Raw genomic sequence first — 25,811 nt, forward strand, 5'->3', positions numbered from 1 at the left:
ATTGTTTAAGCACTGCTTCCAGCCAAGAGTGATACCATATATGCCCTATAGCTGCAGAAAAAGCTAACATTGTTATCTTTTTACAAAAAAACAGCTAAAAATAAGAGGATTTTGGACAAAGTTTGTTTTCTCTATTCTTTAAGCACCGGTTCGAGCACCGTTTAAGCACCGGCACCGTTTCAAAAGTACCAGTTTGGCACCGGTATCGGATAAAACCTAAACGATACCCATCCCTAGTTGGCTGTAGTCTTTTTTCCGCCTTCATCCACCTTGCAGGTGTTCACTGTGTTGGGTGGGTTGGCCAACGCTGGGAAGTCCGTTCCGCACCTTGGAGGCTTGTGGGTGCACCAAAGACCTATGGTGTGGATTGCTGGGTGAAGCAACACGACTAGAAATGAAGAAATAAGCAGATAAACCCTGAAGAAGAGGAGCCTATAGAGAATTTATACAGCTGATCTTGGAAAAGCAAAATGTATTTAGCACAACAGTGTATTCAGATCATGATACTGATTACAAAAGCTGCCAGATAGGACAGGATTTTTTTTTTTTTTTTTTTTTTTTTAAAGATTGAGTTCACAGAAAACGCTGGTAATAAAAGTTCTTGTGTAAAGTCATTGTTAAGCTGACTTTAGGCACAGCACATTTTTGTATCTTATTTCCTCTGTGACACCTTTACCCCATTGGTCCCAAGCTTACTTGATAATCTTGTAGCAGCTCAATAACAACTTACAATGTGTTTGCAATATCATAACCTGAGCTGAAAGTAGAACTAGAACCTTTGGATACTTAGAAATGTTGGGTCAGGTACTGGTCAAGGTTGGCAACACATAAAATTCAATCCAAAGATAAATTATCTACCCCTTTTATGACTCTGAGCCTCAAGTCCATTTGTTTGTGTTGAAGATTGAAATCTTAAGCCTTAGAGCTTCTTTTCCTCCCTTAATATACTACAGAGACTATACTATATACTACACTCAAGCTACAAAAATAAAATAAATCCATCAGCTTTAGAGGGATCACAAGAAGTAGCCAAATTAACAATTTGGTATATTTTGAGAATAAAGACAGTACTAGTGGGCACACTAGTAACTTAAAACTAAGTCTAAAAATTGTTGTAATTCTTATCAGAATTTTATTTGGCCGTGCTTTGGAGTTTCAAGATGGCGCCAGTGTGTGTGGCTCGCCGTCTGGCTCTTCCTCTGTTGTGTTTGCTTATGTTGTTTTTTATTGCTAGAGTCAACTCTCTTTTAATGTACAATCGCCAAAAACTTTTGGACCTCCGACTAGTTGCCAGTGATCTTACCAATACAACTTATAATGGACATAAGGCGTTACCTCCATTCCTGTCTGGGATACCAGCTAGCCTCTGTCGGACCCCGGCCCCAGCCTCACGGCGAAAGCGTTTCAGACGCCGGGGCAAACGTAGCGGTCTACTCGTGAAACTTAAGGCGTACTTGGTGCGCTCTTCTCCGGCTCTTTGGAACGAACGTGGATCGGTACCTTGTCATGCCTTTTCTCCGTGCTCTCTGGAGCCCATCGATGCCTGGCTGGTGCCCGTTGTTGGCTCGGATCAGATGTCCCAGCCACGAAAGATTTCCCATCCTCGTCAGCACGGTGCGAACCTACAGAACCTGCGGCCGCTGCGTCGGGTCTCGCTGTCAGCCACGAACACGCTGACCTCCACCAGGTTTGGATTGGTGAACACTAGATCGCTGAGTAATAAAACTTTTATTTTAAGGGATTTATTTACAACCCAAGGACTGGATTTCCTCTGTATAACTGAGACATGGTTGAGGGCCGGTGAGTCCAGCGCTTTTACAGATCTCTTACCTGATGACTGCTGCTTCTTAAACTCTCCTCGAATATCAGGCAGAGGAGGAGGACTAGCGGTTGTTTTTAAGAAGCAGTATAAATGTAAACCACTGCCATTATTAACCTCACCTAGTAGCTTTGAACTGAGCATGTTTGAGCTAGGTCGGTCTCACACAGTGCTCTGTGCTGTGGTTTACAGACCCCCAAAATACAATAAGAACTTCTTAAATGACTTTTCTGATCTGTTGGCTGAAATTATGCCAAAATATGATCATGTTCTTATTATTGGGGACTTCAATATTCATGTGTGCTGCCCTGACAAGCCAATGGCAAAGGACTTTTTAAATCTTATTGACTCTTTTGATCTTGTGCAACCTGTGTCTGTGCCTACACAAAAATATGGGCACACGTTGGATCTTGTTTTAACTCACAATTTACCTGTCTCTAACTTAGAGGTTTGTGATGTTGTATGGTCAGACCATAGGCCTGTCCTGTTTGAGGTTTTCCTTCCTTGTACTAAAGTTAATCTTCCTCCTGTTGCTGCTAGGAGCTGTCGTATTTTTAACCCTTTCTCTGCTGGACAGTTTTCTATTGTTTTTAATCAGAACGGCGGCCTTCCTGATTTCATATGCAATGATACAGAAGAGCTGAGTACGTGGTTTTATTCTGTCTGCCAAACTGCTTTAGATTCAGTGGCCCCCTTTAAGCTTAAGCAAGTTAAAGCCAAATCTGAACCCTGGCTGAATGAAGACACCCGGGCTGCCAGAAGAAAGTGCAGGAGAGCTGAACGTAAATGGAAGAAGGATCAACTTCAGGTGTCATACCAAATGTTACAAGATTACTGGAATTCTTACCAGAAAACTGTAAAAGATGCTAAGAGGAAACATTTCACTACTATTATTCAGGCAAATTGTCGTAAGCCTCATGTCTTATTTAAGACTATTGATATGGTCCTTCATGCTCCACAGTCTTCTGTCGAGTCTTCTCAGGAAATTTGTGAAAACTTCCTACACTTTTTTATTGATAAAGTGCTATCTGTCAAAGCACAGACTTCCCAGTCCGTTCCCGACCCTTCTACCCCTGTCCCTAGTTCTGCTGTCTTTGACAGGTTCGAGCCAGTTTCCATGCTCTGCCTGCAGGAGTTGGTTGCTCACATGAAGCCCTCAGGTTCCCCTTATGATGCTCTCCCTCCTCGATTTTTCAAAGAGGTTTTTCTCACTATAGCATCAGCTGTACAATCCATTGTAAATAGTAGTCTGTCCTCTGGTGTTGTACCTGTCAATCTCAAACATGCAGTGATTCAGCCTCTACTCAAAAAACCTGCTCTTGATCCTGATATTATTGCGAATTACAGACCTATTTCCAAACTGCCTTTTATCTCAAAGATTCTTGAAAAGGTAGTTTACAAGCAATTAATGTCCTTCCTAGAAGAACACGGTATTTTAGAAGTTTTCCAATCTGGTTTTAAAGCTTTACATAGTACTGAATCTGCCCTTTTAAGAGTTTTTAATGATGTGTTTTTGGCAAATGACTCAGGTGACTGTGTTATTATTGTGCTGTTAGATTTAACTGCTGCTTTTGATACAGTGGATCATAATATTTTAATTTCCCGTTTAGAGCAGTTGGTGGGTATGCGGAGTACCGCACTGCAGTGGCTCAGATCCTATTTGGCAGAGCGAACTTTCTCTGTGAAACTAGGGGAGTTTGTATCCTCTACTGCTTCTCTTCAATGTGGGGTTCCACAGGGTTCAGTTTTAGGCCCGCTTCTTTTCTCTCTATATCTCCTACCCCTTGGGTCTATTTTCAGGAAACATGGGATTTCTTTCCACTGCTACGCCGATGACTCCCAGATTTATTTCCCACTTAAAAAGATAAATGGCTTCTCAGTAGACCCGCTGCTCAGATGCCTTGATGAAATAAGGACTTGGATGGCTTTGAACTTTTTACATTTTAATGAACAGAAAACAGAAGTGATGGTTTTTGGTGGCGCTTCTGAGGCCACTACTATAGATCTTGGTTCACTGGCACAGTATGTTAAACCAGTCATCACTAATCTGGGAGTTAAAATAGAGGCAAATCTTAAACTTGAAAGCCAGGTCAGAGCTGTTGTAAGATCTAGCTTTTTTCATTTGAGGGAATTAGCCAAAATAAAGCCTATCTTATCGAAACAGCATTTTCAGACAGTAATCCATGCCTTTGTTACTTCTAGGCTGGATTATTGTAACGCACTTTATTTTGGGGTTAGTGATGCGTCCATTAGGCGCCTGCAGGTTGTGCAAAATGCTGCAGCACGTCTTTTAACTGGAACAAAAAAGTTTGAGCACATTACCCCTATTTTAATTTCACTCCACTGGCTACCTGTACATTTTAGGATTGTTTTTAAAATTCTCTTATTTGCTTTTAAATCTCTTAATGGCCTGGCCCCCCCCTACCTCTCGGAGCTACTACAACCATATACACCTGCCCGTTCCCTTAGGTCCGCCAATCAGCAACTCCTTAAGGTACCGAAAACTAAGTATAAACTTAAAGGTGATCGTGCTTTTGCTGTAGCTGCTCCAAAGTTGTGGAATGATCTGCCCTTGCATGTTAGGCAGGCCTCTTCTCTCTCCGAATTTAAAAGTCTTCTTAAAACATATTTATTCGCTGAAGCCTTTGGCATTGATTAGAGGGGTTGACTCAATTTGTTTTAACATGTTTCAATTTATTGTATCTATTTATTTTATCGTATCTCATTTTAATTTTCTTTACGTATGCTATTAACATGTACAGCACTTTGTGAAACTCTGGTTTTATGTTAAAGTGCTTTAGAAATAAAGTTGGTATGGTATGGTATGGTATTACCTTTTTAATGATCATCACTCAATCAAGTTACGTAGGTAAACATGTCCCAGTCTGCTCAGAGCCCACTGTGTTTCTGCAGGTTTAATTACATTCTTATTGTAGATTTTATTGGCCACACAGAAAGAAAACAAATATTTCAATCATAGATGGGCAGAAAAAATGTGTCATTAGTCTGTCGAGCTTCTCCCAAAGCCTTTTTTTTTTTTTTTTTTTTTTTTACCTTGGAGTCACCTTACCATTGTATAAATTCTTACAGAAGCATCTATTTTCATTGCTCATTAATTGCCTAATTACTCCCCAACTGTCTTTGTTTCAGAGGATGGCTTACTGACCAAGGGGGTAAGTCTTCCAGCTGGTGTCTCAAAACAACCTATTAATCCTGTGTCACAGCAATTCTATGAACTTGTCAGCATTAGCAATTCATTCAACTCTAATCACAACTTGAGCTTTATTTTTAAGAAATTTCAGGTTGCTGAGTTGAGTGGATCTGGTGTTATTATAATGTACCATTGGCTAATCCTCTACCTCTCTAAAATATTTTAAAAACTGAACAAGGAGATTTACTGCAACTTGCTATAGGAAAGACCATATTTTAATATATACCCAGGTTATAAGAAGGGGAAGTTTTTTTAGTTGCTACAACAGCTTTAATTGTATGCCATAATTAATTGACTTTCCTTGTATCCTTATTTATTACTTGATATTTTCTGCTTGGTCTCTTCATTTCCCTAGAGATTTGGTTTATTGGTGTAGACTATAATTAGGCTGAGTTTTGATTCCTGTGCGTTTCTTTTATTATTCCTGTTTCTTGTATTTTAGAATTGTAGTTACTGTGTAGTGTTTTTGAAGTTTTGGTTTCTTTGGTTTTCTCCTGGTATTTTGTTATTTCTAGCCTTCCCAGTGTTCTCCTGTACCTTGTAAGGCTGACTTTTGTCTCTGTTTGGTTTAGTGTTCTCATTATTTCCTATTTTACTTTGTTTGTTAGTGTCTCTTGTGTCTTGTTTGCTTATACCACCTGTGTGGTGTTCATCTTGATTTTGTTCAGCGGTGTCTCGATCACTTCCTGTTTCCACTTCCCCAACTAGCCCTAGAGTATATAGAGTCCTGTCTTTCCCTTGTTCACTGTCAAATATTTGTTGTGTTTTTGTTGTTCATTCCATTTTTCACTTTTTTTGTCTCTCAGCTTGCTTTGTGAAATTTTGTGTGCAGGACTTCAGCTCTCACCCTAAAAAAGGTTATTTTTTTCTTTACTGTGTTTGCCTTGGAGTATTGTGTTTGGATCCACTCTCTGCTGAAAACATAACAGATGAGTGTGTGTAGATCATTAAACTATTGTTAGTAATTTAAAAAAATATATTAATAAATAACACCAGCACACTTCCACACAGTTCCGATTGGGGTGAAGAAAATGGATGCATCCCCTGGCTTTTTCTTTTAGGTCTACCAGTCTCCACACTCCATGGAGTGTTGATGAATGATTTGCTTGGCTGAGCGTACTAACAGCAACTAGAAAGAGAGATTATATTTATCACATAGTGGTTACTCTTCATTGGCTCACTGTAAAATTCAGAATAAAATTTAAAAACCTTCTCCTCACATACAAAGTCCTGAGTGATCAGGCATGATTATGTATTTAAGAATGCATGAATTCATAGTAGGATTGTTTCCCAGTAGAAAATATTACTTTCAGAGTGAAGGTTCCTAAAGCTTCCAAAAGTAGAATGGGAGGTAGATCTTTCAGTTTTCTACCTCATTTCCTGTAGAACCAGGGCCCATTTGAGGTTAGGAAGAACTGTCTGTGAAGGTTCTCAGGAAGAACGTTCTCTTCTTGTCTTAGAACTCATGTTTGTCATAAAGCTTAAAGTCAGGGCTATATCAAATGCCCCTGAAACATCCCTTACTTATGTTGCTGTAAACTACTTTAACTTAGTTCATATTTATATTTAAAGTATTTAATACTTAGTAAACATATGACATACGGTATTTATTTTTAAAAGTTTGACAGTGAAACCATGATAAGATGTTTTGAGCCTTTCTAACTAAATCCATTTGTAGATTGAACTTTAGACTTTGTGTTTGTAATGGACCATGGATAGTCTTGATAACAAAAATACCCCCTCTCTAGACCCCAGATCCCAATTTGATCCAGCAGATGCATGGAGACCTCACATGATGCATTGTGCAGTGTATTTTGCCTCCACTGCTTTCAACATGTGTTGATATGCTACTATTGCATGTTATTGGCTTTGCTCTTCTCATCTGTACATACTTTTGGCCTGGCTGTTTTTCACAGTCTGTCTCAGTCATGTCAGATAGCTGAAGCTCTCCGAGTGTGGTTTTGCCTGAGGTCTCTTCCTGTTAAAGGGAGTTCATCTTCTTCTCTGTTGCCAAGCATTTACTCACAGAGGATCATCACATCTCTATGAAATCGCTGAATATGAAACACCTTCAGATAATTGTTGTTGTAAACTGCTGCTGTATAGATAAAAGTGAATTTATAGCAGCTCATCAGTCTACATTTGATTAGAGAAAGTAGCAATACAGCTATACTATAAGCCATTACAATAAATCCAACTGGCATTTGAGGGGAAATATGGACCCAAAAGCAGATTTACATGCAGACAAGATTAACGAAAGGCCTTTAATAATAGTCCACAAGATGGGAGTTCAGAAATCTGAAGAATAACACAGTCCGACTCTTACTGAAAACTCAAGGGGCAGGGTAACATTGGATGACTAGAAACAGACAGTACAACAAGACAAAGGATAGACTCAAATTGAGGGTTTAAGTACACAAAGATCGATTAGGGGCAAAGGAAACAGGTGGGTGAACAAACAGGCAGAACCAATCAAGGGAAACAAGAGAAAAGCCAGACATGGGTCAAAATACTATCAAAATAAAACAGACAGCGACAAGACAACAACCACCTAACAAAGAGACTGAGACCTGACAATAAGATACAGGCAACACAGGGGAGTCCAGATAAACTGAAACTGAAGAATTCTAACCACAAATAGTTAGTCTGCAAAAAGCTAAGAACAAGAAAACAGAGACAAAACAGAGACGACTAAAAAACAACAACCTGGAATTAATTCTAATCACCATAAAATTAATCTAAAAATAATTAGAGAAGTCTAAACTTGTGCAAAAAACCAGGGACAATTAACACCAAAAAGCCTTGAGGTAAGTTATCTCGATATTTAATGTGATATACACATCACAAATGGATGACTGAGTTTTGTGTCTTGAAAACAATTGTAATTAACTGAGGAGACATAGATTATGTGAATGGGCTGTTTTGTACTGTTGAAGATGAGTGGCAGCTTACAACTGCAGATCTGTTAATTGCCACTGATAATGCTGGTAACATGCCAGAGGCTAAACAACTAAGTAACTTCAAACACATGAACCTAGCTGCTCAGTGAGTTCTGTAGCAGACCTCTGTGTCACCATTACTTGGAAGGATTAAACAAATCTCCACAGCTAATCATACCTTGGTGGTAAAAGCATCAGCTGCAGCATATGCCACTTGCTGTTTAGCTTGAAATTTGAATAGAACCTTTAACATAATGGAGAGGCATTTTTTTTGTTTTGTGCAACAACCTGCCATTTGTGTTGCTCTCTTCTTAGTTGTGAAAAAGCAGAGCTGATATTAACACTAATCCAAATTGCCATCAGTGGCTTTTAAGCCACTGAAATTAGTGGGCATCATTGCACCTTTCCATCATCTGAATTATGACACATGAACAGGCTTTGGTGGTACAGCCACATAGGACTTTTGGGAAATTATTCCAGATATATACGTTGGGTTAACTGACTCACATAGCCTTGTTTAACCTGATGTTCATGTCATTGATGTTCAACTGGACATACACTTGGACATTGGTTTTTTTTTGCCAGTCCCGTTTGGTTCTTCTGCCATCAGAATTGTTGTCTAAAGGCAAAGAAAGATGCCCAACGGATTTACTTTACCAAATGGACCATCCCAGCCTTGCCATATTGGTCTATTTGATTCACCTTTGCTTTTATTGTTTATTTTATTATCATTTGCTGAAGACGGGACAGACTTGACTGGGGAAAAGAAAAGGGAGAAAGAAAGAGGGAAAGAAAAAGAGCGGGGAACATTGTTAAATATCCCAATTCTTTGATCTTTGGGCTGAAGGAAGAACAACACTCTGTATATAAATGCTCAATCAACAATCTCTTTATTCCATACAACACTTTGAGCTTTAAAAACGTCTAGACGGGAGATGTGGACAGGAGGGTGTCCGCCAGATCTCGAAGTGTCTGACTGTTTCTCACATTCTTATAGCTTCAGCCCCCCTCCAAACTAAGCATTCACATTCTTTCTCTCTTACGGCGCCTAAATGACAGCCTTGGCTTTCTGTTTTATCTCCTGATGAGATGGGGCAGAAAACCTCTGTTCTGTTCTTTCTAATCAGACAAATAAGGCCATGATTCTCTGAAAACAGTGTTTCTTATAAATCCGCAGTATAATGCATCATAAAACAATGTCATTCATTCACAATAAATCAGCAGTCTACTGTAATACAAATCAGTCTAATAAATGTAATAGTTATCACCTTCTTCTAAGTCAGGAGTATAATGCAACCTAAAACTACATAATGATTTCACAATCTTAGAGGTATAACGTGGCATAAGATAATATAATAATCTCACAACATACACTTTATAATGAGAGCTTAGACTGCAACACTGTGCAGTTTCTGCATATTTTGTATTATTTTGTATTTTTGCATTTTCCATTGTCACAGGAGGCGACCAAGGACAGTTCTGAAAAACTAAATCTTTTATGATTATTTGATTAGGTTTAAGATGAAGGGCATGCACCAAAATGAAGAGTATCTTCTGAGATGGATAAAAGTAAAAGATTCAGTGAGGTTGGAGTAACTGCGACTGCCAGCTCCCACTCTTTTTTTTTATTCTTTAGTAAGACTCTTGGGTGGGTGTCTTCAGCACACTTAAAAATACTAGATACTCCTGTGCAAAAACATACAAAGATTTAAGAGATTTAGGAGCTGTTTGCTTTTTAACTCTCAAAATATGAGGTGATGAGGTTTTTCCATTTCTCTCTACATCCTATCTGCTGTTAGAAACATACTATTTATAATTTATTGTTAATATTTTTTTAATCACAGACCTTGCAAATGTCTAAGAGCCTTTCATATTTCAGAACCAGCTAGTTGGAAGTAAATACAGATTTCAGGCAGTTCACATTCAAAGAATTTCTATTCAGCTGTAGCAAACACTTGAACATCGCCATGTGTGTGAGATTATAATCACCTTGTCATTGTGTCCTCTGTTGTTGTTATGTGTTGATCATAAAGGTGCTTAGTGTGGGGCTGGGCCACAGCTATACACATGTGGCCATATGCAGGGATCCTTCTGTCCTCTCTCCTGTTTGACATATAAGCTCTGTTGGTGCCAGATGAGCTCTCACTGAAAACTGGATGTAGGCCGGTCAATCCTCACGGGCTCACCTGTCAGCCTGTGTTTCTCTTTCCCTTCTAAAGCAACGCTGACACTTCCTCTGTCCCTTGTCTCTACTCTTCTGCTGTCACTCTTTCTTCTCTCCTTCACATTCTTACTGACTCAGTGACTAGTGTCACCAGTACAGGGTTAATCATGTACCTGGCACAGGTATTTCCAAGATGCCAGATCCTACCATGTATCAGTCTTGTCTGGGTCTATATCGTTAGTTCTCTTTAATCCATATATGCCGTGATTTTGGGCAGCAAACAAATTTGTACAAATTGATCAGTAGGAAGGTTGCTAACTGGCCTTTTATACTTCTTCTTCTTTCTTTTTTCTTTTTTTTTTATCTTGCGCAATATTCTTGTTGTTGGTGGTTGTGGCTGTCTTTTTCTTTAAAACCACATATTTCTAAAAAAAAAAAAAATCTTAAATACATATTTCAGTACAATCTATCAACAGTGCATACTGAACAACAAATAAAATAGTAGTCAAATAGTATTTCATTTCTGCTGGAAGTACTTAATTGTTTATCCACTAGTCAAGTCAAGTTTATTTATAAAGCACATTTAAAAACAACCGAGGCTGACCAAAGTGCTGTACAATAAAATACAAATATAAAATACAATAAAACAGAGCCTTTCATATTTCAGAACCAGCTAGTTGGAAGTAAATACAGTTTTTAGACAGTTCACATTCAAAGAATTTCTATTCAGCTGTAGCTGTAGTTTGTTTAGGTTGCAGTAGCTCTGGTTTGCATTTGTTTGAGCCTTGCTTCCCTGTAGTGGTGCAATCATATACTCTCCAAGCGCATTTTAAGTTAGTGGGACTCAGTACTTTTTGTCATAGATTCATTCCAATTACACTGTTGGAAATATTCCTTTGAGATTCAGATTCATGCTGACAACTGTGATTGCAATACAATTTTTGCAGATTTGGCTACTGCTTCTTCATCCTGATAATCTCCCATTCTGCCACATCCCATTGGGTTTTATTGGATTCCGATATAACCACTGAAAATCACGAGAGTCACTGTCATGATATAGCTACATAGACATACACATAGCAGACAATAGAATTTGACTTTGGTATTTATGCCGTGATTGATTTGTATTTATTCCATAAAACCTTTGTTTCCACAAATGTGCAGAAGGCTGAACTTTGACACTAAACAGGTTGGGATCAATGGATTCAAGCTGTTGACACTAAAGTCTGACCCTGCCATCTGCATGCTATAGCACAAATTAAGATTAATCAAATCCATGCAACCAGTGCAGTCTGTGTGAGCATTATAAAGAGTGTGAATTTTGAGTAACTGTGTGCCAAGCTCAAAACAGTCTGGCTATTCTCCTCTGACCTCTTTCATAAACAAGATCTTAGACAGCCGGCTATCTCCAGGTTCTGTTGATTCTTTTGCTTTAGATTGCACACAGATTTCTGTTTCACCCCTTTGCATGTTGAGATGAAGTGCTGCTATTAAGCCAGGCAGACATATTGGAGGAAAAAGGAATGAAGCAGCATCAAAGAATAACGGTAAGATAATACAGTAATAGAGAACAGCCAAACCTGAACAAGCAGGCTATTGGCAAGCAATTATAACTTACTGATCAATGTGCGATATGACACTACACAATGGTTTAATTGCTTGATTAAGCATACGAAACTGTATTACTTATAAAAAAGCTAAAACAAGAGAGTGTATCAGGTTTTTATTTGTTTATTAGTCTAAGTAATTCTTTGGCACATGTTTTGTGAGGTGATCTCATTCATCTCACTTAATTTGTTAATGTTTCATATGACCACTTTGAAAATATTTATTTTTCTGCCAAATCCTGAAATTTTTCAGTTGATTTAATTCATGTAACATAATGTCGTAATAATTAATTGACCTATTTTTTCAGCATAATATGATTAACTGCTCCTCTGCAGAGTTTCTGTGTAAACAAACAACATATGGGCATGTCATTTATCAAAAAAACCTGCTGTGGGTATTAAAGTTCAAAAACAACATGAGGATAATTGATGATATTATGTTTAAAAACCAAGCAATAACAATAAAACTACTGAATGTATTTTACACTTGACTATAAGTACAGTAAATGCATGCATACATACACAAAACTATATTGATTGCATGTAAAATGCAATTATTAAAGCACAGCATATCCAGCTTATTGCTACAAGCTGCAACAACCCCCCCCCCCCCCCAAAAAAAAAAAAAGAAAACCAAAAAAAACAAAAACATTATGCAACATGTAAAACTTTACATATGGATTCAGTTAGGAGACTTTGTTACTAGTACTTTTGAAATCCTTACAGGGCTAGAAATTAAATATAAATAGATACTTGAACCTGGTGGAGCAAAAATATTTAATCAGTATATGAGTACACACTTTTTGTACCAGTTAGATAAGAGCTTGTCAAATGATGAGTTTTCCACCTCTCCTATCACTCTATCTCAAGTTCATCTTCGATTTCCTAGCTGCAGCCTGGTGTTAATGCTAATGTTATGTGGTATCATTGGAGACACTAAAGTTGATGGCTAGCTTTAGTGGACTTGTGTCCTGTATAAAACCCTGTCTCCAGATATACCAAGAAAGATTTAGTGAAGAGCGAAGGGGTCTTTTAAATGAATAAGTGCTGGAAATGTGGTGACACATCTCTACACCCAGCCATTTGGATTGAAATTGCAAAGAGGTGAGCACTGAGGTCCTGTTCATTTGGAAGACTGACAGCACAATCAGGGACGTCTTAATCACATCTGGTTGTCTCATTAATCAAAGGAAGTACTATTGTTAAATGTTATGCCTCTGTCCATCACTTCACCAGTACATTTCTGGTAATAATTTGGCTAGCATTCAAGGAAAGTTCTTTGAATTGACACAGCATGTAGCTGACCTGCTGTCTGTTTTAATTTTTAGTTTGCAAATATCATATGGCTACATTTTCAACTACTGAGAGAGGGGTAGTAATCAAGTCCACAAAGTATATGTGATTGACATGACACTGGAGGCTCTGTAGCATGAGTATTTTCCAAAAAGGCAAAAGCAAAGTGTGCTTACTGAAATAGTTGCTGGGGTTTTTGCCAAGTAGAATTTCCAAAGTATTTTTATTTGATTGAAAAGAAGTCAACACTCCCTTAAACGTTTAAATGTTGCATAAGCTGTAGAAAGTGAGCAGCCATCAACATGTATTTGACATCTCATTTCAGTATTTTTTACTTGGTCCATCATATAAAACTTACATGATTGATCAGTTTATTAGGTTGTCCTTACTATTATTTTAAAAGTTCAGAAATTGCTAACCAACTACTCCCATTCCCAGAGCAATGCACCACAAGATGGGTAAAATGAATTGCATAGCCAATAGTTCTATTTATCATTAAGTTGACGTAACCCTTGTGGTGTCCTCGGATCAAAAATGGTCCCTAGGTGAATGGCAAACAAGCATATGGGAATCCCGAGGACACCAGTGTCAAGAACTGGAGAGAGAAGTATCATCAAGAAAGCGAGAGCCACGCTGTACAGAACAAGCCTGGCAAAAATATTTCAACTAGTCAAAAATGTATCTAGGAATCTCAGAACAACAAAATCTATCTTAAATTCTGTACTATGTTTAACAGCATTTGGGAGATAATTTAAAAAAAATCATGGAGGCTAATCTGTCCTCTATGGTATGTTTTTTGGTTTACACTTTAGTTTACATATTCCTTTATCTACTCAGTCTAATTGACTTTTATTGATATGCAGTATTGTCTCAGGGTTTTGGCGTAATGGAAATATTTGCTGTGGAGCATGTTATTTATTGCATTGTTTAACGATTCATTTATCAAAGTACATGAATGGCCGCTAACACCACCACCACCCGCCGCTTAATCCACCACAATTAGAATCTAATTGTTCGAAAATCCCTGCACAGTATTATTGAGAAACTCTTTTGTGAATGACAAAGGGTTATTTTTTTGTTTTTAGTTTCTATTTGACCTGCAGAATATATTTGCCATTGCATGTTTATACTTTTATTATGCATGCTGAATACAGACTTTTCAGTGCTGTGAATTGTACAGTGGAGATTTCATGTTTGGTATTTTTTTTGTGTCAGATACCTGTATCAGCACAGCTAATAACATTCTGCCTCCATGCTTGGGGTCGGCCATCTTTCTAATTCACTCCGATGTACTTTCAGTTACAGTATACTCATTTTCACAAACTGCACTAATCTGTCCAACTACTATCCCGTCTCACCTCTGGACAAAGCAGGCGTCTGACTGCCCAGAAGAGTAATTCTTAAAGATCCTGCTGAATGCTTCCCTCTTTTGGCTGAGGTAGCTTAATCATTACAGTTAATGGAGATACTTGACTGTCTGTGGGTTTAATACTGTACTAGATGGAATCCTCAAATTTTTAAAGCAAAATTGACTTGTAGAGTCAGTTGTCGTTGATCCTTTCATTGCAGTGTGGCACAAGAGTCCAGGGTTGTCAGTTTCAGGATCCTCCTCTCCTGCTCTTCTGCTCCCGTTGTGACATAGCATGCTGTTGATATGTTGTAGGAGAAATGTCATTTTTAAAAAAAATATATATATATAACAGGTTGCCTTCAACTAGTGTTGACATTTCGATGTTCAGCTGAGGACAAACACTCCATAAACCCATGATGAGGGTCGACTTGCAGAAAGCTATGACGAGCTAACAAGCAATCTCTTCATATTCAGTCTCGCATCATCACTGCAGTGCTTATGATAAATGCATAGCGGTCAGCATTGTTTCAGGCAGGTTACTGCTGCGAATGGGATTTATTGACTAAGACATAGTTGTTTGTATGAATTAAAGAATAATTGTTTTTTCATGTGTAAGGTTTTTGATGAAAACAGTGCAGTAAAATCATAATGTTAAACCCTCTTGAACAGTTTGTAGGCAACGATTGACTGACTTTCTGCAACCTTCAAGTTGGTCTCATAAAAGCTGGCTAACTGTCACCCCTGTCAGCACAGCCCGAGAGGTGGACGAGACATGTCATCCCAACAAAATTTAAAATGTGTTTTGAGGCCCCTTAGTAGAGTGGCTGCCACTCTTTCTCATCCCCAGGCAGATTTAATGCCCAACACTACTCCAGAGAGCAATGTGCCCACCCCAGCACATCATGGGGTGTATTTCTGTCTTTCTCAAACTCTCTCTCTCTCTCTCTCTCTCTCTGTCTATGTGAAGGGACCCAGGTGAGGCTGTTATAGAGCTGAACCTTGAATTCCCTCCAGAATGTTTCTGTATATCAGAAGTTTGACCTCTCTGCTGTCCATTGAAGGCATCTGAATAAGAATTATTACTGTAGGAATTTGTTTGCTTTACCTGAAACCATAATAAACTGTGTGTGCCTGTGATGGAAATATCCTCAGAAATGCACATTCATTGCTTAAATAAATGTGAAAATTTTGAAATTGCATCTGTGAAACTTCGTGCATGGAGCAGTTTGCCTTTTACCGTAATTTAGTTTATAGTACAGGCAGGTTTAGCTGAAAAGGCTCTGCTCTTTTTTGGGAGTTCTCTACGAATTTGAATAGGAAAAACTGTTTAGCTTGTGAATCACTTATTTTTATTTGGAATAGTTTCCTCATTTTCTGAATGCTGGAAATGAATTGCCATCTTAATTTGACCAGAAAAGTCTGTTTCTGTCCTCGGAAATCACTTAAAGACGTACTATGTTTGAGAGTATTCTCACCTAATATACTCTTCTCTCTCTTTCTTTAGTCATCCCCCCACCACAGCCAATATTTTGTAATAACATTCTAACAACAGTTTCGTATTCAACAAAGGAACATATCCTGAAATCATAGCTAAATAATTAACTGATTAATCAAAATGTTCTGATTCTTTTATTGATAAAGGAAATTATTGCTATTTTCAGTCATGCTCTAATATGGTCACTGCCAGTAGCAACATTTAAAATTGCGGAAAAGATTGTGCCATTATTAAGAAAGCAGTCCAGAAGCCTTATGTTTTATTTAAACTACCAAATGCAAAACATTAAATATGCCAGCTACGTGCAGCCGTTGAGCTCATGCTGTTGATTTAGATGCATGGCAATACAAGTGTAATTCGAAATGCGTCACTGCCAGTATACCTGCTCTAAGTATTCACAGTAGTCCGTATTATCAACTAGGACAGGTATGATCTGTCAGTTAATCAGCTTTTCAAGTGTCAGAATTTATAGGTGTGATACAAATGTACTAGTACTAGTACACCTTTCATGTGTGACTAAGTGTGTGGTGGTAGACTACACTTTCTTACCATGTGACAAGTGTCCCTTTTTCCTGATGGTGAACATGGAAGTTCAGGGGAAAAAGAATATCATTATGGAAACATCGAACTGAGTCTGAGTGCACCTCTCCACTGCTGATTCTGTGTAGTCATCATTTAAACAGGATAGGGGGATAAATTTCATATTGACTGGCTGATTATACTCATTCAATTTGCAGTGATCAAACGGAAGGATGAGCTGTAGGCTTCGGTGACTGTATGGTTGCTGGGTTGGCAGCTCAAATAAAGCCTGAGGTGCCTCACATCTACCTGGAAGTCTCTGTGAGATGATGTGATTGTTGGTGATGATATGGGGTAATGGATGTGTATAGCTTTCAATCTATTGGCAGTCTTTCTTACTCCTGTGCCTGTTGCGGGCAAACTCATTTTGTAAAAACCTCAAGAAAGTTATTCAGAGAGACAGGGGTTCTTACTCCATCCATCTGACTAAATAGCACTCTGACAAAGCTTTGGGTGTGTATTTTTATAATGAGAGCTTCTTTCCATGATCCCAAACCACCTTTTGGCATTTCTGCCACAGTTATTTTGTATTTGATAATAAATAACCCCCACACAGTTACTTTATATTCTTAGAGCAAACAAGCCCATGGACTGTATACACCCGATGATCAATTGGCTACCAGTCTAATAGTCTGCAAATGTACAGTATTCAAATGAATGAGACTGTGCATCAGCCCGAAGCAGAACTGAGCTAATGATTTATGTCTGCTGGCACAGTGACTTCAGTGCAGCCCATTTCTCACCTTTCCATAACATTACCTATTATGGTTCCTCTCTACAACTATATGATAGGCAGTATGAGTAGAAGTACTGTGTTTCTGTATGCAGTAAAATGATAAAAATCCCCACATGAATATTAAAACTTTCACAGAGGGCAAAAGATGTAATGTTTTAATCTGGAAAGGGTCAGAAGCAGTTATTTAGGTATTCATAATTCTGAATGGGCAAGTACTAATAATTAAAATTGTGTTCTGCTTAAAGTAAAATGTCATCCCTAATAAATAAAAAGAAAAAGCTATAATCGAAGCTGAAGGTAACCTTTATCTTCTCTTGATTTTCATGACTACTTAACGTTTAGTTTTCTGCAGGGTCAAGTACCAGTTCACCATGATGCTTACTGAGATATTAATATTATCACTCTTTTCACACTTTCCTGGAAACCATTACCTAAATTAACAATTGTCACAAAAATTTAAAAAAGATAAGCGTTTTCTGTATTTCTGCCTTTATTAGTTACTGTAATTTAAATGATAAAGTAGTTCAATAGCCAATGAGACTTATAGCTCTATAATATAGAGCCTGGGAGACAACATTATTGTGATAATGCCATATGTAACTCAACTCAATTTTACTCTTGGAAATAGTTAAAGCTGGCAAACTAGTTATGTATTGATCTGTGGTGCTAAACTGTGCAGGTTAGTTTAGCAGAACTATACAGCTCCATCTAGCATTAGACTATAATTATAATGCAGCATAGGTGTAACAAAACCACAGCAGGAGAGAACTCAAATGCAAACCACCAGTTGGGACAGATATCCAAAATGCTGGTCTTTTAATCCAGGCAGGCAGTGCATGCACAAGTGTTTATTACATCAAACACGTCCAGCAAGGTACCAGACACGGCAGAGACCAGAAACAAGCAAAAGGTTATACACGAAGAAATTGCAGTTTGCACGAGGTAGCACAGAACATTCACTAGGAAAACTACAAACACTGGTGATGATGCACATATGAGGGAGAGAGAATTTTGACAAGGGAAAAGGGCAAGATGAATATGAATTATGAAACTGAATCAAAGGTTGAAATTGAAAAAGGCAGTCTGGCAAGTGGGAGGGGAAGGACATTAGATATACACTGAGAAGACAAATTGGCTAACTAGAAACGGGTAGGAGAAATTAGACACAGGTGAAACTGGTGAGGAGAGGGCAAACAGCTGGAAAGGAAGAAAATCTAAGAGCGACAAGAACCTGAGAGACCAGGGGGTAAAATAAAAAATAAAACAGGAAATCACTTGAACAAAAAACCCAGAGCCATGCTTAAATTTAAAAATTCCAGTAGTCTGATGGCAGCTTTTGCCCCAGAGTCTTGCCCCAGAGCACCAAAACATGCTCATGTGGTTTTATTGATGTATTTTGCTTCGCTTGGTGTCGCTTGACGCTTTCTCTGTGTGACTGGAAACCAAAGCATGGGAAAAAGGTACAAGTTTGCAGTTGGTGTGAAGACAACCTAAACAAGATTGCAACTCGCATCTTCTTGTCAGCACTTTTAAAAGAAGCATTTACTGTATCAAGATGCCGTTTTGTTTTTAATTGCGCCTAGATTAACATGTCTATGATAATCACCACCTTGATGATATCACCTGGTGATAAAATGTCTTAATTTTACCTAAATTGGTGCTTTACAGTTTTGACTTAACTTTGTCTATTTTTCTCACATAAGGCAGCATACGCTCTAAGCTTTCAGTTATGGCAAGCAAAAATAGTTTAGTTGAGGAGTTTGTTACAGTAAAAGAAATAATTGTAGGTCACATTTTGTTGAGTTTTAGATTTATTCTAAAAAATTATAACACTTGACATCTCTACATAAACTACATTTACCATTATTGGAACTTTGCAGCAATGCAACAGTGGTGGGATTTATTTATTCTACATTATTTGTTTTTTATTTGTTACACTCTGTGCCACCATTGTCTTTATGCCATTCTAATAGCGTCATTGTGTCACTATCTTGCAGGACTTTGTTGTGAACAAGCGAGTAATTGCAAAGTACTCATGTGACATACTGCTAATGGGCCCACTCAACAAAAAAACCAACAAAAAAAAATCAAGCTGAAATGCTGTGTTGAGCTGTAAGAGGATATAGCGATTTGAAATATGAGTGAGGCAGAGAAAGAGACAGAGAAGGAGAGAAAAACCGTTGAGAACAAGATTGTTGAAACATGTTATTAAATTGATTGTGTGATATAGAGTGCACAGTGCTGTTGGTCTGAGGAGCTTGTGACCTTCAACAATGAGACCATTGATCAGGTGAGTGGAGATAGGAGACTTGACCACATGTACAATAGTCTGTCCTGCTAGTGGAGAACAAAGCACCGATAGACTGATTCATGCCGTTACAGTTTTGTAATTGTTGCCAACTTTTTTGTTGCCCCAGTGGATTAATGCGGGGTACAAATTATTTAGATTTTTACTTTGATACTGTTAACTAACAAAGCTGATGGATATGAATTTAATGCATGCTTTTTCGGTTATGATGTATTTTCTTCATCACATGAAAATAGATTTTGTTAAGTATAAAGCAGTTGTAGCAGTATCATTATTCTTATGACTTTGTATTAGCATTAAAATCAATCTGTACAAATTCACTTGTTGAAAATGTGTTTCCAGTTTCCACCTTTTGTTGGATTACAGATATTAATACAGATGTTACAGACATTTTTAATTGCCATTAAGGTTGTTTCTGTCAAAGTGTAAAAAAATAAATGCAATGGTCCTTGTTAACGATGCGCATATAAGAGAGAGCAAAAACACCAATACCAAAGCAGTTTTAGCTAATAATTCCTATATTAAATAAATGTGAATTTATCTGCTGTTGCAGTTAAAGATAAAGACAGCTCTTTTTAAAATTAATTTAATAAAGAATATGACTCACTTGCTGTTAAATTCAGAAAGTCAGCTTAGCTTCATAAAAATGTTATGCAAAGGGTTTTATTACTACCCATAAAAATCTGATATGTTTAAAAAGTATCAGAACAATAATGTCCCAGTGGCAGACAAAACCTTACAACCACCTGTTGTGCAGGTTATTTCAATGACAATTAACTTAATCTAAAATAAAGTTAGGGTTGAGTGCACCGTAAGTTATGTGTTTTGTTAACCGGTCAGTCCAAAGTTGTTTCTCTTGGACTGCAACAGAAGATATTTTTAATATGTCCCCACCTTCTACTAACACTAAGATGCATGCCAACTTTTTTGCCCATTATTCAAAATCAGCTTTTCTTTCCCCCAGTATAGGCCGATTGAGGATAACACTGCATTAATACTTGATTGTGTTTTTTAATTGAGGATGAGAAAACAAAGGAAGACCTGAGCACGAGGCAGCAGTTTGGGTTGGTCTCAGCTGCATTTTCGAGTCACGCTGCCACCAGTGTTCCATACAAGCATGGAGCTGTTGCTTTTTTTAGCGCCTGCTTTCCAGTTTGCAATGCTCTATTAGACAGAATGTCCATCTGCCAATATATTCAAAATGCACAGCGTAGGGTATTAACATGCCCTTGGAAAAAAGGGTTTGGCTCTGTAGGGCAAGCATTTCCATAAATCGCAGCAGAGGCAGTTTTATTACAGGTTGTAAATAGAAGTCTCTGCCATATTTTATGACAGCCATCACTAACTCATTCTGATTCTTATTACCTCTCTGTTCTTTGACTTGCAGGACCATTCATAGACACATTCTGTGCACAAGTTTATGCGGCATAAAGGATTGATTGTAAAGGAATTTATTCCCAGTGTAATTGCGCCTTTAGCTTGAGCTACACTTTTGTCTTCAGCTGCTGTTTTCACGTGCATTATAACAGGACCAGGCACTTTTTACACATAAAATTTTCATACGGATGCCATATGTACATATGTACTAGGAAATTGATTGAAGAGCCATCAAGTACAATATGTTATGAAGGCAGGGAACACAGTGATTAGATTACAGATTATTAAATCTACATTGGGCTTGAAGGGAAAAGTGACTGTTTGATTTTTACTGAATTGATATTACTATAAAGCACTTTATTGTATAGGGATAATTGTTTGTGTAATTTTGTGATTAAGAATTAGCATGACCTTTAATTAAAATTAAACTACAATATCTAGTCTTGTTAGACACTGTGCCCTTGCATTTATAATTTTTACGCTGATAAGTCATCAGCCAGACCAGCCAGGCTCATACATATGTGCATTGCAAATATATTTGCTAATCGTTTTTTAGAAGCACTCCACTTTTCTAGTCTAGCTTGTTTACTTATTTGAATTGGCTGGCAGAGCCATAATCAGCTTATGATCTTTATCATTTTGTTGCCAGGAGCGATACTGAGATTATTGCTTTATTCAAGTATGGTGATTTGTTGACCATAATCTATACGTTTTAGTGAAAATATTAACAAAAAGAGAGTGGCATGACTTTCTCAGCTTTGCTATCTCAGTACAGTTGAATTTAAAAATTAGGGAAAGGGCAACATTCAGCTGCTCAAAGAAGAACAGCTCTACCACTGATTATTTGATTGTTGTTGCTCTGATTCTAGCGAATTATAATTAGAATGTTGATCATTTCCCAGAAGTTAGCAGTGCAGGGGAAATAATAATTTTAGTGCTGCGTTTCAAGAGAGGAAAACAACAAAATCTCTTCCATTATAGACTTCCAAACTTCACCCCTGTTTTGTGCTGGGACACACATGGGTGGAGTGAATGGGGATGGATGGCTGGATTAGGAATGCCGGGAGCGAGTAGATTATCCAGTATCTGGGCAGGCAGATGCGCAGAGAAGAAAATGACTACACAAAGAGCCAGATCTCCATCAGGGGATCAATTCATGTTGCTTGGTCTGTCACTTCCTGTGAAAAAGCAAATTTCATGGTGTGTTTTTCACAAGGCCAGCTCTGAAAATAAACATCACAAAGACAGTTTCTCGCTCTCTGTCTCACTCGTTTCCTCTGTCCTCCTCCCTGTCCCCACTTCAGCTATTTCTGCTCCACACTCACCTACCACATTCTTGGAGTAATAAAATGTGCAATCAAATATGCACACATGCACAGTTACACTTGAGACACATGACCACATGCGTGCTGTAACCTATATTTGCTGAGTATGGTGAATGCCGGTGTGTAAATTTTTTAAGAGGTTTAGCCAGCAAGAGCTGGAATGAGCATTGCTGTTGGCTGAGTTTCTCAGCCTGGGGCCCCTTGCTTTGCTCCCCCATTTCGCCCAGTAGAGCTTCGTCCTTATCGCTGTCCTGCACCCCATCACTGCTGAAGCTGGGTTCCTTTCCTGCTTGACCACATTTATCCAGGGGGCTCTTGTCTGGGGGTGATAAGCTGTTAGACTTACCAGTATGGACGTTGGGGTTCCCACATCCTCTCCTTCACTCCACTCTACAACTCTTTACTTCTTTCACAGTAGTGAGGACCGTTTTGGGGACACTACCCAATTCAACAATACTTTCACACTTAATTTTTTTCCTGCTTTGGCTATTACACACTGCACAGGTTCCACTCTCATCCCACTTATCCCATCTCTTTCTTTCCTCGTCTTTCTTGTGCTAATGTGATAAAGCACCTAAAAGTGAATGAAACAAAAACTACTTTCAGTGATTAGTTGTAATGAACACATTGTGATCATATTGTTCAGGTACTCAAATTTGTATCTGTGTGACAACAGATTGCGCAGACCCCACCTTTTTGGGTTCTGAAGGCATGCACAGTTTGTCTTGAGTTATTTTCCTGTGAAGTTTGCATTCAGCACTTTCTCACGTAGTTTAAAGTCTTTGTCAAATTTCTTGTGTGGTTGTGTCACTTTGCTGTGTTTAAAAGGGATTGTGATGGGCAGAAGCCTTGGTTTTATAAATATTTAAAAATAGGGGAAAAAAGACTCCTCGTCTTTGTTGTAGTGTGATGAATCCTTTGCTTAGTATGGGAATGAGAGCTGTAATTATAGCCTTAAAAGTGACAGTCAGAGTTTTCAAGGTTCTTGCTATCCAGCCTTGGGTTAAAAGCAGCAAAGCCATGTGACACAATCTCTAACAAGTTGTCAGTGTAGACCACTTTCTATTTAGCACAAGCCATACCACATCCTTCATGTGTTTTCAGGTTGTCCTCCACTAACCGCTGGCATTGGAGTTACTTGTTGCTTAGGCTTGCCAGCTTCATTTAAATTTGGAGCCCAAGGAACCATCCCAGGCTTTTTATGTGTAAAAAGAATAATCTCTGAGTATTACTGCTTAACAAAAAAAGCTCCAGGCATTTGATGAAAAAGTACTGCTTAGAAGCGTAGACATGCAACTAGATTTATTGTGGTATTACAGTTTGAGTTTGCCTTTTCTAGTCCCGATTTGCTTTTGTAATTTTATATCTCAATTAACAGGAGACTGTCGTACTTTAAATGATGTACTTTAGTTATTGTCTAATAGCCCGTAGAGAGACAAACATTGCACTTGTTTATTTCTCATTGGAAATGTGTATTGCCAACATTGTAACGAGATGTTACAAACACATGCTCCTGCTGGTGTCATCTCTTTTCTCATGTGCAGGGAGCTTAATTATAGTTCTTCGTGTTGTTGCAGGTTGTTATGAAGAGAAAGCGAGATAGCGTGAAGAAATGGGAAAAGGAGAGGGTAAACCATTAAAGACTGTGTGCAGATTCAGAATGTTAATTTGGGCTGTGTATAAAAAAAATTATGGACTTGATCATGGGTTTCCTCAGAAGCTGTAATTAGGACATTAAAGCCATGGTGTGTGTACGACAGCCTGTTCTCACTCCCCACTTGTGAAGTACTTGTTTTATGAACTTGGAAGCATACTGACCTTGGAGCTTTGAGATATCTAATATCTTGATCAGCTACACACCACCAAATATTCAGAATAATCTGTTTATCTACTTAAGATTTTGTATTTTTGTTTTTATCTGTGTGTCTGCTTAATTTAGGCACGTACTGGAGGACCTGCGGTTTTTACAATTCTTTTAACTTAATTGTTAAAAGCTATACTGTAGAATACAGAAACTAGTTTCTTTATCTCAGTGAGCAAAATCGCTAAAATCATCAAGTGTAAGTTGTAGTTTTTGGGCCTATGGAGTCTAAAGCTGATGTGATCAGCTGTTTGCCCAGTCAATAAAAAGACAATCCAGTCACTTAATCTTTATTAGCTGTTTGTGAAGAGAAAATGGCAAATGTCCTCAGGTTTGGGCTTGCTGCTTTTTTCAGTTTTATGCAACACTGAATCAAAAATATTTTTGTGTTTCGGACTGTTGATGGGGCTGACCGTACGCTTTGGAGGTGTCACTTTTGCTACTTAGTTTTAAATATTTCAACCCAAAAAAAATGTAAGCATTGCAAAAAATAAGAATAAAAATGTAGCTGCTTAGGTTTCAGATTGATTGAAAGATTTAGTTTGACTTCATCAGCAATGTTTCCGGGATGTCTGTCACAGCTTTTCTGAAGAGCTGTCACTAAAGGGGTGGGACAAGAGGTGAAATCCCTACAAATTCCCTACCAGAGTGCTCCTTGGTGATCCCTCCTCTTTTCTATCTGTTCTTCTTGCTCCTTTTGACCTTTAGATCCCTAGACCTTTACATTCTCAACGGAGAAACAGTCTCCATGCAAATTCCCTGCATCTCAACAAATATGGACCTTGTTCCTCTTCTGTCACCTTTTCTCACCATGCTCCTGTGTGCTGTTTACGGTATCAGACAGCCTCAGTCAAACACACCCACGGAAACTCCTTGCCACAGCGCTGAAGGTGGATTGTGCTCCTACCTCTTGTTTTCTCTACAATGTGAAGCTCTAAGCCAAAGACAGAGCTCAGAGGAATGAATTCCTCGTGAAACCCAGAGTGAGGAGAGCAGGAAATAATTCAGCAGCAGCTCCAGCAGCAGCATCAGCATCGATAGTGGTGGCAGCAGTGAGCGTGAGAGAGACGGAGAGAGAGGGAGTGTATGTGTGTGTGAGAGTGTGTGAGCAAGCTTGAGTGAGAGCGAGTTCCTATGCACTGAGCCGAGCGTAGCTGAGCCGTGCCGTCGCATGGCAAGCTGTGTGTTCCCCTTTGGTTCCCGCGCGCTCTGATCAGGCAGAGCTTACAGAAGGGAGAGATGTGGCTTCACTCGGATCTCCAGCGTCAGTGAAGACCAGCACCCAGCCGGGGCATCACACAGCAGCATGGTAGGACTAGAGACCCACTGCTGACACCAGCGTGACTGATAATGACAGCCCACGCGTGGGTTACCATGCGCCACAGCCGCGCCGCTCTAGGAGGAAACACAGCCATGTGAAAGTGACTCGGCTGCCAGCAACTCTTGGACATGTTTTCCAGGGCAAAGTCTGGATTTCTTTCTGTTTTGAACTTGTTTGTTTTTCTCTTGGTGCTGTCTGGCTGCCCCGAACTCACCTATCAGGCAAGGACTAAAGGCAGATGGAACAAGGGGGGTAAGTCATGATGGGCAACCGTGATTTCGATTTATTTTGATTATTAATTGGAAAATTGGAGTAGTGTCATTGAACTGACCTGTACCAGGATATTTTATAAATGAGACATTGGACATTTGACTGTGATCTTGTGTGGGATAGTGTTAAAATCTCATCACAGACTGACGTTGCCT

Source organism: Rhamphochromis sp. 'chilingali' (assembly GCF_963969265.1).
Source record: "Rhamphochromis sp. 'chilingali' genome assembly, chromosome: 8".
Classification (NCBI taxonomy): Eukaryota; Metazoa; Chordata; class Actinopteri; order Cichliformes; family Cichlidae; genus Rhamphochromis; species Rhamphochromis sp. 'chilingali'.